The sequence below is a fragment of the Carassius gibelio genome, chromosome A23 (assembly GCF_023724105.1).
Source record: "Carassius gibelio isolate Cgi1373 ecotype wild population from Czech Republic chromosome A23, carGib1.2-hapl.c, whole genome shotgun sequence".
Classification (NCBI taxonomy): Eukaryota; Metazoa; Chordata; class Actinopteri; order Cypriniformes; family Cyprinidae; genus Carassius; species Carassius gibelio.
In genome coordinates this window covers 767,627-782,134 of record NC_068393.1, presented here as the reverse complement: position 1 = coordinate 782,134, position 14,508 = coordinate 767,627, and the positions used below count along the sequence as shown (strand labels likewise).

The following is a 14,508-nucleotide window of genomic DNA, read 5'->3' as shown; positions in this document are numbered from 1 at the left end:
AGATTGGACTGACTGCAGCCTAGCTGTAACTGTCTCCATGTTGTTTGGTTGTCCTTTTTTTTGATTCGTATTAATTTTGTTGTCGCTTACAGCGACACCTAGTGGCCTGTCGCCGCGCCCTTTTTCGCCTGGCCTCGGACTGAGCCCCTGCACAGGTGTGCCGATTTGGGTGAAGGGATCTCACTCCTTCCTGGAGTTATAGCCATTCGAGCCACCTCGGACACGCCACCTTAGCACGCTTTGAGGTCCCCTCGCCAAGGTGAATGGAAATTTCCTATTTTTTTGGATGATTATTGACAGTCAGACTCCAGAGAAGCTTTCTGTGCTGATTTGGGTGGGACTGGGCCAAATACCTGGCGCCAGGTTGCAAAAGAAGGTTTTCGACAAAATCCAAAATACCCGAAAATTTCGTCAGAGCGACGGGCCAATCTGAGACCTGCGTCTCGTTCGGCTCGAGCCAAGGATTCCGGTGACATAAGGCACGTGGCTCTGCGACCAACCGTTTGGGAGTTACGAGCGATGCCGTACTTTCCGTCACTGCAGTTCCACCGTCAGGCCGATCGGGACAAGGCCCGGTGACGTTGCAGACAGGGGAGGGTACTACCATCCCGCAGTGTTGCAGGTGTTTTCATCTTTGTTTGATTGTCCATTTACATTACATTTTCCCTATTTTTCAGCTTACGGCGCCACCTAGTGGCCTGTCGCCGCGTCCCTTTTCGCCTGGCCTCGGACTGAGCCCCTGCACAGGTGTGCCGATTTGGGTGAAGGGATCTCACTCCTTCCTGGAGTTATAGCCATTCGAGCCACCTCGGACACGCCACCTTAGCACGTTTTGAGGTCCCCTCGCCAAGGTGAATGGAAATTTCCTCTATTTTTGGATGATTATTGACACTCAGACTCCAGAGAAGCTTTCTGTGCTTATTTGGGTGGGACTGGGCCAAATACCTGGCGCCAGGTTGCAAAAGAAGGTTTTCGACAAAATCCAAAATACCCGAAAATTTCATCAGAGCGACGGGCCAATCTGAGACCTGCGTCTCGTTCGGCTCGAGCCAAGGATTCCGGTGACATAAGGCACGTGGCTCTGCGACCAACCGTTTGGGAGTTACGAGCCATGCCGTACTTTCCGTCAGGCCGATCGGGACGAGGCCCGGTGACGTTGTAGACAGGGGAGGGTACTACCCAGATAGCACACTTACGTCTGCAAGATGTCTGTTAAAGAACTGTTGATCTGGAAAGCATCTGCCATCTACAAACGTCTGACATACGCCTTTCAGATGTCAGTTTTATATACCTTCTAAATCATAAACATCTAAAAGACATCTAATTGACATCTATCTGACATCTAAAAGGCAGTGTTGGGGAGTAACTAGTTACATGTTACAGCATTACGTAATTTAATTACAAAATGAATGTAACTGTAATTAGTTACAGTTACGAAGAAAAAATTAGTAATTAAATTAAAGTTACTTATGAAATTTTTAACGATTACAAAGGCAATTACATTTGAATATTTACACACATCCACATACAGATTTCACTGATTTCTTTCCCAAATTGCACTGACTGTTCTGAGACATACGCCCTAATAATTTCCAGAATTTTAACAGAATTTTTTGTTTTTCCCAGTCCGCCCTTCCTGTAAATTAATGGCAAAAACATGCAGTTTCATTTAATACAAATAGGCCTACTGAAGCTTGCAGTGTTGTCAGCCTCTGCCGCCTCAATATAGGAGTACATGAGCACATAAACATCATTTCTAGAACTGCTCTGTGTCACGTCATGCATTTTACCTATCATATCATATACAAAGAGACAACAGTTTAAAAAAACACCAATGTTTCAGGAGTTTATTATACAGGAATGACACATGCTTATTAGATAACTGTATTTGAGTTGATGTATATGTTTTTATTTATTATTATTTAATTTTCACAAATTTAGAAAAGTAATCTAAAAGTACTCAAAAGTAATTAGTTACATTACTTTAATAAAGTAATTGAAAAAGTTATACTACTATAACATTTTAAACAGGGTAACTTGTAATCTGTAACCTATTACATTTCCAAAGTAACCTTCCAAACACTGCTAAAAGGAGACGTCCAATAGACGTATTGCAGATGAGCAAACAGCCTTAAAACTACATCTTGCAGATGTAAATTCATATGTCAAATAGACGTCTCCTAGATGTATGTGTGCTATCAGGGTACCATCCCCCAGCGTTTTTAGGTCTCCCAAAACTTACCAAAGCCGAGATGGGCATCGCCGTGTCCGGCTTCCTCCCTGCTGCGTCTTAGCAGCATCGCTTCTCGGCCTTTTGGCTAAGATCAAGTGTAGTATCTGTTCTTATCAGTTTAATATCTGATACGTCCCCCATCCGGGGACTACATATTAAATGGATTTTTAGATCACGGAGCTGGAGCCGGGGCTTGCTCCGTCCACTCCATGCATCGGCCTGGTATTGCAGTGTCTCCAGGAACGGTGTGCTTTCCCTTTTTGGGGATTGCCATTTATTGTGTCGAATAGCAGAACAAGGAATGAGAGCTGCCATTGCAGATGCTGTGGTTTATTGCAAACTTTTTTCCTGATGTGTCCACCTGGGGTCTTGGACTCTTCCACTAACGATGCACCCACCTGAGGTCTTGAAGTCTTTCACAGACGAGGTGACGCATCGAATCAGGTGTGTTTGTTTAAAGAGAGTCATCTAAAACTGGTGTTGGGAAGCACCGGCCCATGAGCTTGGCAGTTTCCAGGCCAGTAACGGAAGGCACCCGTCCTTCCTTTCCTGGAGGGGGGGCGGAGGGGGCTAACCGTTGGTGAGGATGGTAGAGATGCAAATCACACCTCTGGCTGACCGCCTGGGCCTACATACTTACCTGGCAGGGGAGACACCATGATCAAGAAGGCGGTTCACCCAGGGCGAGGCTTGTCCATTGCACTCCGGCCATGCTGACCCCTGCGAATTCCCCAAATGCGGGAATCTCGACTGCATAATTTATGGTAGTGGGGGACTGCGTTCGCGCTCTCCCCTGAAATTGTTGGTGAAACAAAGCAGAAGAGGTTTTTACAGTTTTTTATTTATTTTCCTTTCAGAATGGGGAGTTCTGTCACATGCGAGATATGTGTTGTGCGCCTGTGAAACAAAGTCACTTGCGCTCTTGAAAAATCGGACCCTGGTGGGTAGTTTAGTTCGAACATAGCGCAGACCTTACTTTGAAAGTAGATTGGACTGACTGCAGCCTAGCTGTAACTGTCTCCATGTTGTTTGGTTGTCCTTTTTTTCGATTCGTATTAATTTTGTTGTCGCTTACAGCGACACCTAGTGGCCTGTCGCCGCGCCCTTTTTCGCCTGGCCTCGGACTGAGCCCCTGCACAGGTGTGCCGATTTGGGTGAAGGGATCTCACTCCTTCCTGGAGTTATAGCCATTCGAGCCACCTCGGACACGCCACCTTAGCACGCTTTGAGGTCCCCTCGCCAAGGTGAATGGAAATTTCCTATTTTTTTGGATGATTATTGACAGTCAGACTCCAGAGAAGCTTTCTGTGCTGATTTGGGTGGGACTGGGCCAAATACCTGGCGCCAGGTTGCAAAAGAAGGTTTTCGACAAAATCCAAAATACCCGAAAATTTCGTCAGAGCGACGGGCCAATCTGAGACCTGCGTCTCGTTCGGCTCGAGCCAAGGATTCCGGTGACATAAGGCACGTGGCTCTGCGACCAACCGTTTGGGAGTTACGAGCGATGCCGTACTTTCCGTCACTGCAGTTCCACCGTCAGGCCGATCGGGACAAGGCCCGGTGACGTTGCAGACAGGGGAGGGTACTACCATCCCGCAGTGTTGCAGGTGTTTTCATCTTTGTTTGATTGTCCATTTACATTACATTTTCCCTATTTTTCAGCTTACGGCGCCACCTAGTGGCCTGTCGCCGCGTCCCTTTTCGCCTGGCCTCGGACTGAGCCCCTGCACAGGTGTGCCGATTTGGGTGAAGGGATCTCACTCCTTCCTGGAGTTATAGCCATTCGAGCCACCTCGGACACGCCACCTTAGCACGTTTTGAGGTCCCCTCGCCAAGGTGAATGGAAATTTCCTCTATTTTTGGATGATTATTGACACTCAGACTCCAGAGAAGCTTTCTGTGCTTATTTGGGTGGGACTGGGCCAAATACCTGGCGCCAGGTTGCAAAAGAAGGTTTTCGACAAAATCCAAAATACCCGAAAATTTCGTCAGAGCGACGGGCCAATCTGAGACCTGCGTCTCGTTCGGCTCGAGCCAAGGATTCCGGTGACATAAGGCACGTGGCTCTGCGACCAACCGTTTGGGAGTTACGAGCCATGCCGTACTTTCCGTCAGGCCGATCGGGACGAGGCCCGGTGACGTTGTAGACAGGGGAGGGTACTACCCAGATAGCACACTTACGTCTGCAAGATGTCTGTTAAAGAACTGTTGATCTGGAAAGCATCTGCCATCTACAAACGTCTGACATACGCCTTTCAGATGTCAGTTTTATATACCTTCTAAATCATAAACATCTAAAAGACATCTAATTGACATCTATCTGACATCTAAAAGGCAGTGTTGGGGAGTAACTAGTTACATGTTACAGCATTACGTAATTTAATTACAAAATGAATGTAACTGTAATTAGTTACAGTTACGAAGAAAAAATTAGTAATTAAATTAAAGTTACTTATGAAATTTTTAACGATTACAAAGGCAATTACATTTGAATATTTACACACATCCACATACAGATTTCACTGATTTCTTTCCCAAATTGCACTGACTGTTCTGAGACATACGCCCTAATAATTTCCAGAATTTTAACAGAATTTTTTGTTTTTCCCAGTCCGCCCTTCCTGTAAATTAATGGCAAAAACATGCAGTTTCATTTAATACAAATAGGCCTACTGAAGCTTGCAGTGTTGTCAGCCTCTGCCGCCTCAATATAGGAGTACATGAGCACATAAACATCATTTCTAGAACTGCTCTGTGTCACGTCATGCATTTTACCTATCATATCATATACAAAGAGACAACAGTTTAAAAAAACACCAATGTTTCAGGAGTTTATTATACAGGAATGACACATGCTTATTAGATAACTGTATTTGAGTTGATGTATATGTTTTTATTTATTATTATTTAATTTTCACAAATTTAGAAAAGTAATCTAAAAGTACTCAAAAGTAATTAGTTACATTACTTTAATAAAGTAATTGAAAAAGTTATACTACTATAACATTTTAAACAGGGTAACTTGTAATCTGTAACCTATTACATTTCCAAAGTAACCTTCCAAACACTGCTAAAAGGAGACGTCCAATAGACGTATTGCAGATGAGCAAACAGCCTTAAAACTACATCTTGCAGATGTAAATTCATATGTCAAATAGACGTCTCCTAGATGTATGTGTGCTATCAGGGTACCATCCCCCAGCGTTTTTAGGTCTCCCAAAACTTACCAAAGCCGAGATGGGCATCGCCGTGTCCGGCTTCCTCCCTGCTGCGTCTTAGCAGCATCGCTTCTCGGCCTTTTGGCTAAGATCAAGTGTAGTATCTGTTCTTATCAGTTTAATATCTGATACGTCCCCCATCCGGGGACTACATATTAAATGGATTTTTAGATCACGGAGCTGGAGCCGGGGCTTGCTCCGTCCACTCCATGCATCGGCCTGGTATTGCAGTGTCTCCAGGAACGGTGTGCTTTCCCTTTTTGGGGATTGCCATTTATTGTGTCGAATAGCAGAACAAGGAATGAGAGCTGCCATTGCAGATGCTGTGGTTTATTGCAAACTTTTTTCCTGATGTGTCCACCTGGGGTCTTGGACTCTTCCACTAACGATGCACCCACCTGAGGTCTTGAAGTCTTTCACAGACGAGGTGACGCATCGAATCAGGTGTGTTTGTTTAAAGAGAGTCATCTAAAACTGGTGTTGGGAAGCACCGGCCCATGAGCTTGGCAGTTTCCAGGCCAGTAACGGAAGGCACCCGTCCTTCCTTTCCTGGAGGGGGGGCGGAGGGGGCTAACCGTTGGTGAGGATGGTAGAGATGCAAATCACACCTCTGGCTGACCGCCTGGGCCTACATACTTACCTGGCAGGGGAGACACCATGATCAAGAAGGCGGTTCACCCAGGGCGAGGCTTGTCCATTGCACTCCGGCCATGCTGACCCCTGCGAATTCCCCAAATGCGGGAATCTCGACTGCATAATTTATGGTAGTGGGGGACTGCGTTCGCGCTCTCCCCTGAAATTGTTGGTGAAACAAAGCAGAAGAGGTTTTTACAGTTTTTTATTTATTTTCCTTTCAGAATGGGGAGTTCTGTCACATGCGAGATATGTGTTGTGCGCCTGTGAAACAAAGTCACTTGCGCTCTTGAAAAATCGGACCCTGGTGGGTAGTTTAGTTCGAACATAGCGCAGACCTTACTTTGAAAGTAGATTGGACTGACTGCAGCCTAGCTGTAACTGTCTCCATGTTGTTTGGTTGTCCTTTTTTTCGATTCGTATTAATTTTGTTGTCGCTTACAGCGACACCTAGTGGCCTGTCGCCGCGCCCTTTTTCGCCTGGCCTCGGACTGAGCCCCTGCACAGGTGTGCCGATTTGGGTGAAGGGATCTCACTCCTTCCTGGAGTTATAGCCATTCGAGCCACCTCGGACACGCCACCTTAGCACGCTTTGAGGTCCCCTCGCCAAGGTGAATGGAAATTTCCTATTTTTTTGGATGATTATTGACAGTCAGACTCCAGAGAAGCTTTCTGTGCTGATTTGGGTGGGACTGGGCCAAATACCTGGCGCCAGGTTGCAAAAGAAGGTTTTCGACAAAATCCAAAATACCCGAAAATTTCGTCAGAGCGACGGGCCAATCTGAGACCTGCGTCTCGTTCGGCTCGAGCCAAGGATTCCGGTGACATGAGGCACGTGGCTCTGCGACCAACCGTTTGGGAGTTACGAGCGATGCCGTACTTTCCGTCGCTGCAGTTCCACCGTCAGGCCGATCGGGACAAGGCCCGGTGACGTTGCAGACAGGGGAGGGTACTACCATCCCGCAGTGTTGCAGGTGTTTTCATCTTTGTTTGATTGTCCATTTACATTACATTTTCCCTATTTTTCAGCTTACGGCGCCACCTAGTGGCCTGTCGCCGCGTCCCTTTTCGCCTGGCCTCGGACTGAGCCCCTGCACAGGTGTGCCGATTTGGGTGAAGGGATCTCACTCCTTCCTGGAGTTATAGCCATTCGAGCCACCTCGGACACGCCACCTTAGCACGTTTTGAGGTCCCCTCGCCAAGGTGAATGGAAATTTCCTCTATTTTTGGATGATTATTGACACTCAGACTCCAGAGAAGCTTTCTGTGCTGATTTGGGTGGGACTGGGCCAAATACCTGGCGCCAGGTTGCAAAAGAAGGTTTTCGACAAAATCCAAAATACCCGAAAATTTCGTCAGAGCGACGGGCCAATCTGAGACCTGCGTCTCGTTCGGCTCGAGCCAAGGATTCCGGTGACATAAGGCACGTGGCTCTGCGACCAACCGTTTGGGAGTTACGAGCGATGCCGTACTTTCCGTCGCTGCAGTTCCACCGTCAGGCCGATCGGGACAAGGCCCGGTGACGTTGCAGACAGGGGAGGGTACTACCATCCCGCAGTGTTGCAGGTGTTTTCATCTTTGTTTGATTGTCCATTTACATTACATTTTCCCTATTTTTCAGCTTACGGCGCCACCTAGTGGCCTGTCGCCGCGTCCCTTTTCACCTGGCCTCGGACTGAGCCCCTGCACAGGTGTGCCGATTTGGGTGAAGGGATCTCACTCCTTCCTGGAGTTATAGCCATTCGAGCCACCTCGGACAGGCCACCTTAGCACGTTTTGAGGTCCCCTCGCCAAGGTGAATGGAAATTTCCTCTATTTTTGGATGATTATTGACACTCAGACTCCAGAGAAGCTTTCTGTGCTGATTTGGGTGGGACTGGGCCAAATACCTGGCGCCAGGTTGCAAAAGAAGGTTTTCGACAAAATCCAAAATACCCGAAAATTTTGTCAGAGCGACGGGCCAATCTGAGACCTGCGTCTCGTTCGGCTCGAGCCAAGGATTCCGGTGACATAAGGCACGTGGCTCTGCGACCAACCGTTTGGGAGTTACGAGCCATGCCGTACTTTCCGTCAGGCCGATCGGGACGAGGCCCGGTGACGTTGTAGACAGGGGAGGGTACTACCCAGATAGCACACTTACGTCTGCAAGATGTCTGTTAAAGAAATGTTGATCTGGAAAGCATCTGCCATCTACAAACGTCTGACATACGCCTTTCAGATGTCAGTTTTATATACCTTCTAAATCATAAACATCTAAAAGACATCTAATTGACATCTATCTGACATCTAAAAGGCAGTGTTGGGGAGTAACTAGTTACATGTAACAGCATTACGTAATTTAATTACAAAATGAATGTAACTTTAATTAGTTACAGTTACGAAGAAAAAATTAGTAATTAAATTAAAGTTACTTATGAAATTTTTAACGATTACAAAGGCAATTACATTTGAATATTTACACACATCCACATACAGATTTCACTGATTTCTTTCCCAAATTGCACTGACTGTTCTGAGACATACGCCCTAATAATTTCCAGAATTTTAACAGAATTTTTTGTTTTTCCCAGTCCGCCCTTCCTGTAAATTAATGGCAAAAACATGCAGTTTCATTTAATACAAATAGGCCTACTGAAGCTTGCAGTGTTGTCAGCCTCTGCCGCCTCAATATAGGAGTACATGAGCACATAAACATCATTTCTAGAACTGCTCTGTGTCACGTCATGCATTTTACCTATCATATCATATACAAAGAGACAGCAGTTTAAAAAAACACCAATGTTTCAGGAGTTTATTATACAGGAATGACACATGCTTATTAGATAACTGTATTTGAGTTGATGTATATGTTTTTATTTATTATTATTTAATTTTCACAAATTTAGAAAAGTAATCTAAAAGTACTCAAAAGTAATTAGTTACATTACTTTAATAAAGTAATTGAAAAAGTTATACTACTATAACATTTTAAACAGGGTAACTTGTAATCTGTAACCTATTACATTTCCAAAGTAACCTTCCAAACACTGCTAAAAGGAGACGTCCAATAGACGTATTGCAGATGAGCAAACAGCCTTAAAACTACATCTTGCAGATGTAAATTCATATGTCAAATAGACGTCTCCTAGATGTATGTGTGCTATCAGGGTACCATCCCCCAGCGTTTTTAGGTCTCCCAAAACTTACCAAAGCCGAGATGGGCATCGCCGTGTCCGGCTTCCTCCCTGCTGCGTCTTAGCAGCATCGCTTCTCGGCCTTTTGGCTAAGATCACGTGGTCTGGTCGGACGGTTGAGACAGCGATCGCCTCTAGGTGGACCTTTAGGCTCGTGTGTGGCTTGTGGCACGAGTCCTCTATCCTCCAAGAGGTAAATTGACAAGCGGCTTTTAATTGGAGACGACTCGCTTTGCGGAGAATCAACTTGTTTTTAAGGTAAGAAGGTTTTATCTAATTTATTTAGTTAAATTTATTGTTTGTTTTAGCCGCTGCGTGCTGGTGGTGCCTCCACCATGTCGGCTGCTCGTGCCGGCATGCGGAGGCACCACAGCGTACGTTTTATATTCAAGGAGGTCGATGGAAAGCTTCTGGGTATGTCCCGCATGGACTTTTCCAGAAAGCTTGTTCAAAAGACCTTACATTTTAAGCCTGAAGACCTGAATTGTTTGATGACTCTGCCTCTGAACAAAGGTTTTGATTTGAGTTTTAAGACTGCTTCCCTGCTAAGTGAGTTTTGGCAAAGGTTTGAATCTGTTAAATCCCAGTTCTCTATGTTTATGGTGGAGAAACTTTCTGACAACACACTTAAAACTGTGATTGTCAGAATGTTCAATGAAACTGTGACTGGTGAAGATATATGTGTGTGGCTGGGTAGATTTTGCACTGTTCGAGGCCAGCCAGTCAAGGTGCTAGATGAAGATGGTATCTGGACATGCTCCTGGCGAATCCCCATTAAACAATGGGAGGACGCTGGGGGCTACCAGGGCCTGAAACATCTGCCCTCCATGATTGTGCTTGGAGAGAACAGAGGCTACATTCATTACCAGGGTATGCCTAAGTTATGTCGGGAATGTGGGAAATTTGGTCACTTAGCCGATGTATGCCAAGAATTAGTTTGTGGGAAGTGCAAAGAAATTGGTCACGGGTTTGAACAGTGTACCAATGGCAGGCGGTGCAATCTTTGTGGAGATTCAAACCACCTCTACAGAGATTGCCCTAAAAGTTTTGCCAACAAGCTCAAAATGGCCGCCCCACATTGGCACCAAACAAACGAAGAAAGGAAAGAGGAGGCGGTCCCTGAGGTTTTGGCGGGAATTTCAAATTCCCAGCCAGCCTCAGGGATTGGGCAGGAAGGAGGAAGTGGGGCGGCCATAGGGGCGGAGTCAGATATTGAAATGGAAAAAGGCACGGAAGGAGAAGTGACTGAGGGAGAAACAAGCTCCTCCCTACAAACGGTGTCAGAGTTGGTACAGGAATCCAGTGGGAGTGAATTTGAGTGTTCACTCCCAAATGCTCAAGTGCAAAAAAGACCTGCGGGATCTCCTCTGGTGGAAACCGAGGAGAAAAAAGCTAGGGCAGCACAGCGGCTTGATAGTTCCGATTTGGAAGATCAAGAACGCATGTGGCCCCTAGAGTCCCCAAATGAGGTATCCTTTTTGCACATCAAGCTAAGAACATCGTCGCCTAGGGAGTTACAAGAGGATTTCTCTGTAGCACCCGAGGCGTCGAGCACCTGCTCTCCAGGACCCAGTTCATCTGTGAGAAATGAAGGGCAGGTGAAACAAGATAAAACATGATTTTAAGTATATTTTTGTAGTCTTTTTGTCTTCTGTTTAAATGTCTCATACTGTTTTAACCATACTGCTCATGGCCCTCACTATCTCTACCATTAATGTAAGAAGTGTGAGGTCCACCTTACGAGCACAGAGCATTTTATCCTTTTTAAAGTGTTTTAAGTCAGACTTGTTTTTACTGCAAGAGTGTGCTCTGCCCTTTTTAAATAGTTACAGAAAGTTGGAGGAGATGTGGACCATGGGGCCCTCAATATGGAGTGGCTCCAACTTCAACAAAAATGACGGTGTCGCTATTTTAATCAACAATTCAAACATCACGGTGAAGGATAGCACTGTGGTGAGGGAAGGGCGGGCTCTTTTAGCAAACCTGACTTTTTTAGGGAGGGATTTTAAGGTTCTTAATGTGTATGGTTTTACAGAAAAAAATGACAGATATGAGCTTTTAGAAGACCTGCAGCCCCACATGTTAGGCAGGGCTCCCCTAATAGTAGCAGGGGATTTTAACTGTGTTTTATCCAAAACAGATAGGAAGAGAGTAGGAGAAGATTTTAAGGTCGATAAGACATCGGTTTTATTGCAAAATTTAGTCAAGGATTTTAAGTTAGTTGACTGTTTTAAACAACTGCATCAAAGAGAGGAGGGCTTCACCTGGTTCAGTGGTGATGGCACCAGAGCCTCTCGAATTGACTATGTTTTTACAAGGGACTGCCCGCCAACCGATGCAACATTGACCCCTCCCTTTTTTTCTGATCACATGATACTGTCTTGCACCCTTTCACTTTCCATGGGTGTGACGGTAGGAGGAGGGCTGTGGAAGCTGAACTGTTCCCTATTAGAGGATGAAGAAGTGGTTAGAGAGTATAGGGAGCAGTTCAGCCAATGGCAGACCCTCCAAGACTTTTATGATACACGTGCACAGTGGTGGGAAGTGGTTAAGGACCGGACAAGACAGTTTTTTAGAAATATAGGGAAAAGGAAAAAGAACAGGGAAAGAAGACACATGATGGGGCTGCAAAAAAGACTGCAGAGATATTTTAACCTTTTAAACAGTGGATTGGATTTTACAGAAGAGATAAAAGAAGTCAAGAAAGAAATGTCAGTTTTATTCGAAGTTCAGAGTAGGGGTGTTATTTTAAGATGTAAAGAAAGAGAAATAGAAGAAGGGGAGAAATGCACAAGATACTTTTTTAAAAAAATTATTACACGGGGTGGGTCAATCTCTGCTTTGAAGACTTTTACCGGGAGGGAAGCAAGCGGCACAAAAGAGATTTTAAATGAAACTGAAAACTTTTATAAAAATTTATATAGTGCAAAAGAGGCTCATAATGGGGTTTTAGAGGAAGTTTTAACCTTTTTAAATAAAAAGGTAAAGAGCCCAGATGTGCTTTTATCCCAGGATGTTACAGTTTTAGAAATTCAGAAAGCTTTAAAACATTTTAAAAAAGGGAAGTCCCCTGGCATGGACGGACTTCCCTTTGAATTTTATCTGACTTTCTGGGACATTTTAGCACACGAACTGTTGACCGTTTTTAAAGAATTTGAGACTCTTGACAGACTTCCTGACAGCTTTAGAGTAGGGATAGTTTCATTATTACATAAGAAAGGAGACAAGACTGACTTGAAAAACTGGCGACCAATCACGCTTTTAAATTTTGATTGTAAACTTTTTAGTAAGATTTTAGCAACACGCATGTCGACTGTTTTAGAGGACGTGATCCACCCGGATCAAGCTTGTGCTGTGCCCGGAAGAAAGATAACAGACAACCTAGTGCTGATTAGAGACGCCATCTGTTACGCGAGAGACAGAAATATTCGGCTTGTAGTCCTAAATTTAGATTTTGAAAAAGCATTTGATCGAGTCTCGCACCAGTACCTCTTCCAGGTTCTGGAGAAAATGGGGCTTCCAAAGAGGTTTATAGCCTGGGTGGGACTGCTGTACAAGGGAATAGTCAGCAAAATTCTAATAAATGGGCATCTTTCCAAAGCTGTGGACATACACAGTGGTGTCCGTCAGGGATGTCCTTTATCTCCTCTTCTGTATGTGGCTTGCATCGAGCCACTGGCACAGATCTTGAGAAGGGACAAATGGATCAAAGGACTGGACGTTCCTGGGACGGGGGGACTGACGGCGACCTGTGTCTTATATATGGATGACGTAACTCTTTTAGCCACAGACGTTTTATCAATACGAAGAGCACTGGACTTGACTGACTGGTACGGTCGGGCCTCGGGCGCCAAACTCAATAGAAACAAGTCCGAGGCCCAGCTCTTCGGGCCGTGGGGAGACGTGGACACAGGAGGACTTGATTTGGTTTTTAAAGACAACGATTTTAAGATTTTAGGCGTTAAATTTGATAAAGACGGGGGTGGACGGGAAAACTGGACTGACTTGTTAGGGAAAGTTAGGAAAAGACTGGGGTTTTGGGGACTAAGACAGATGACGATGGAAGGCAAGGTTTTAATTTTTAAATCTGTGATTTTACCTCTGATTTTACTTGTCTGTTCTGTTTTTAGCCCCCCTCGGTGGTTCCTGGGGAAACTGGAGAGGGCGGTGTTTTACTTCCTGTGGGGGTCCAAGTGGGAGCGCCTGAAGAGGGAGACCATCAAGAAAAGGCCGGAGAACGGTGGAAAAGGCCTCCCAGACCCCCACCTGTTTTTAGGCAGCCGCTTCACCGCCCTGCACATTAGTTATGCCACGACCCCATCCAAAGAAAACAAGACGGCTGCAATGGCGCGATTCTGGATGGGGTCTTACCTACGAACACTGAAAATTTTACCAGTGGACTTGAAAACCCCAGTGTCTTTTAACTTGCCCAAAGAGTACAGTTTTATAAAAAAGTTTTTAAAGAAATACCTTTTAGAGAGTGAAGATGTCACCATTTTAACTCAACACAAGTCTCTCATCTCTGTTGTGCAGGACCGGGAACCGGTGAGTCCAGTTCCGGGCCTCACACCAAGTGAGGCCAAACAGGTTTGGCGGAACGCGGCTCACCCCGCTCTCCAGAACAGGCACAAGGACTTATCGTGGATGGTGGCTCATGAGATCCTCCCGGTCAGGGCGGTTATGCACTCCAGAGGCATGGCCAAAAACCCCATCTGCCCGCGGTCCGGCTGCAATTCCCCGGAGACCGTCCACCACCTGCTCTGGGAGTGCAGCACTGCGCGGGACCTGTGGGCCAAGACCGGCCCCCTGTATTTCCCGTGCCTACCAGCGGGTGGGGCCCAGTTCGGGTACCAGCTCGCCATCCTTGGGGTGGGCCGGGGCTTGAAGGACTTGACGGCACAGAAATTTACCTCGCTCTGGCTCACCCTCAACGTCATCAAGGATGCCATCTGGGCCACCAGAAACCTGCTGGTGGGGAAGCGCGTTACGGTAACCCTCCATGCATGCGAGCTAAAGGTAACATCAATGCTGCAGGGGTACCGGACGACGATATTCGGACGGGGGGGCCGGGGTCGCACGGAGAGGGTCCCGGCAGGCACCGACCCTGGCCGCCCGTAGATGCACCCTCACCACTCTGGCTACGGGAACAGCGGGCCAGCGGGCCGGAGGAGAGGGGATCTCCGCTGAGTCCATAAAGTAGCATCTCATGTCCCTGTTCTGGAGAGTGGGGTGATGACCCACTTGATAAGGA

General features: G+C 46.1%; 4 non-coding genes across 4 annotated transcripts; all 4 read left to right on the top strand.

The window, feature by feature from the left end:
* The first annotated feature begins 2,298 nt into the window (after positions 1 to 2,298).
* On the top strand, positions 2,299 to 2,489 carry LOC127945536 (U2 spliceosomal RNA). The gene has a single exon (XR_008150866.1). It is a non-coding gene; the product is annotated as a U2 spliceosomal RNA (small nuclear RNA).
* A 376-nt stretch (positions 2,490 to 2,865) lies between these two features.
* Positions 2,866 to 3,029, top strand: LOC127945299 (U1 spliceosomal RNA). Its single transcript, XR_008150639.1, has one exon. It is a non-coding gene; the product is annotated as a U1 spliceosomal RNA (small nuclear RNA).
* Positions 3,030 to 5,516: 2,487 nt separating this feature from the next.
* Positions 5,517 to 5,707, top strand: LOC127945535 (U2 spliceosomal RNA). Its single transcript, XR_008150865.1, has one exon. It is a non-coding gene; the product is annotated as a U2 spliceosomal RNA (small nuclear RNA).
* A 376-nt stretch (positions 5,708 to 6,083) lies between these two features.
* LOC127945297 (U1 spliceosomal RNA) lies at positions 6,084 to 6,247 on the top strand. Its single transcript, XR_008150638.1, has one exon. It is a non-coding gene; the product is annotated as a U1 spliceosomal RNA (small nuclear RNA).
* The last annotated feature ends 8,261 nt before the right edge of the window (positions 6,248 to 14,508 follow it).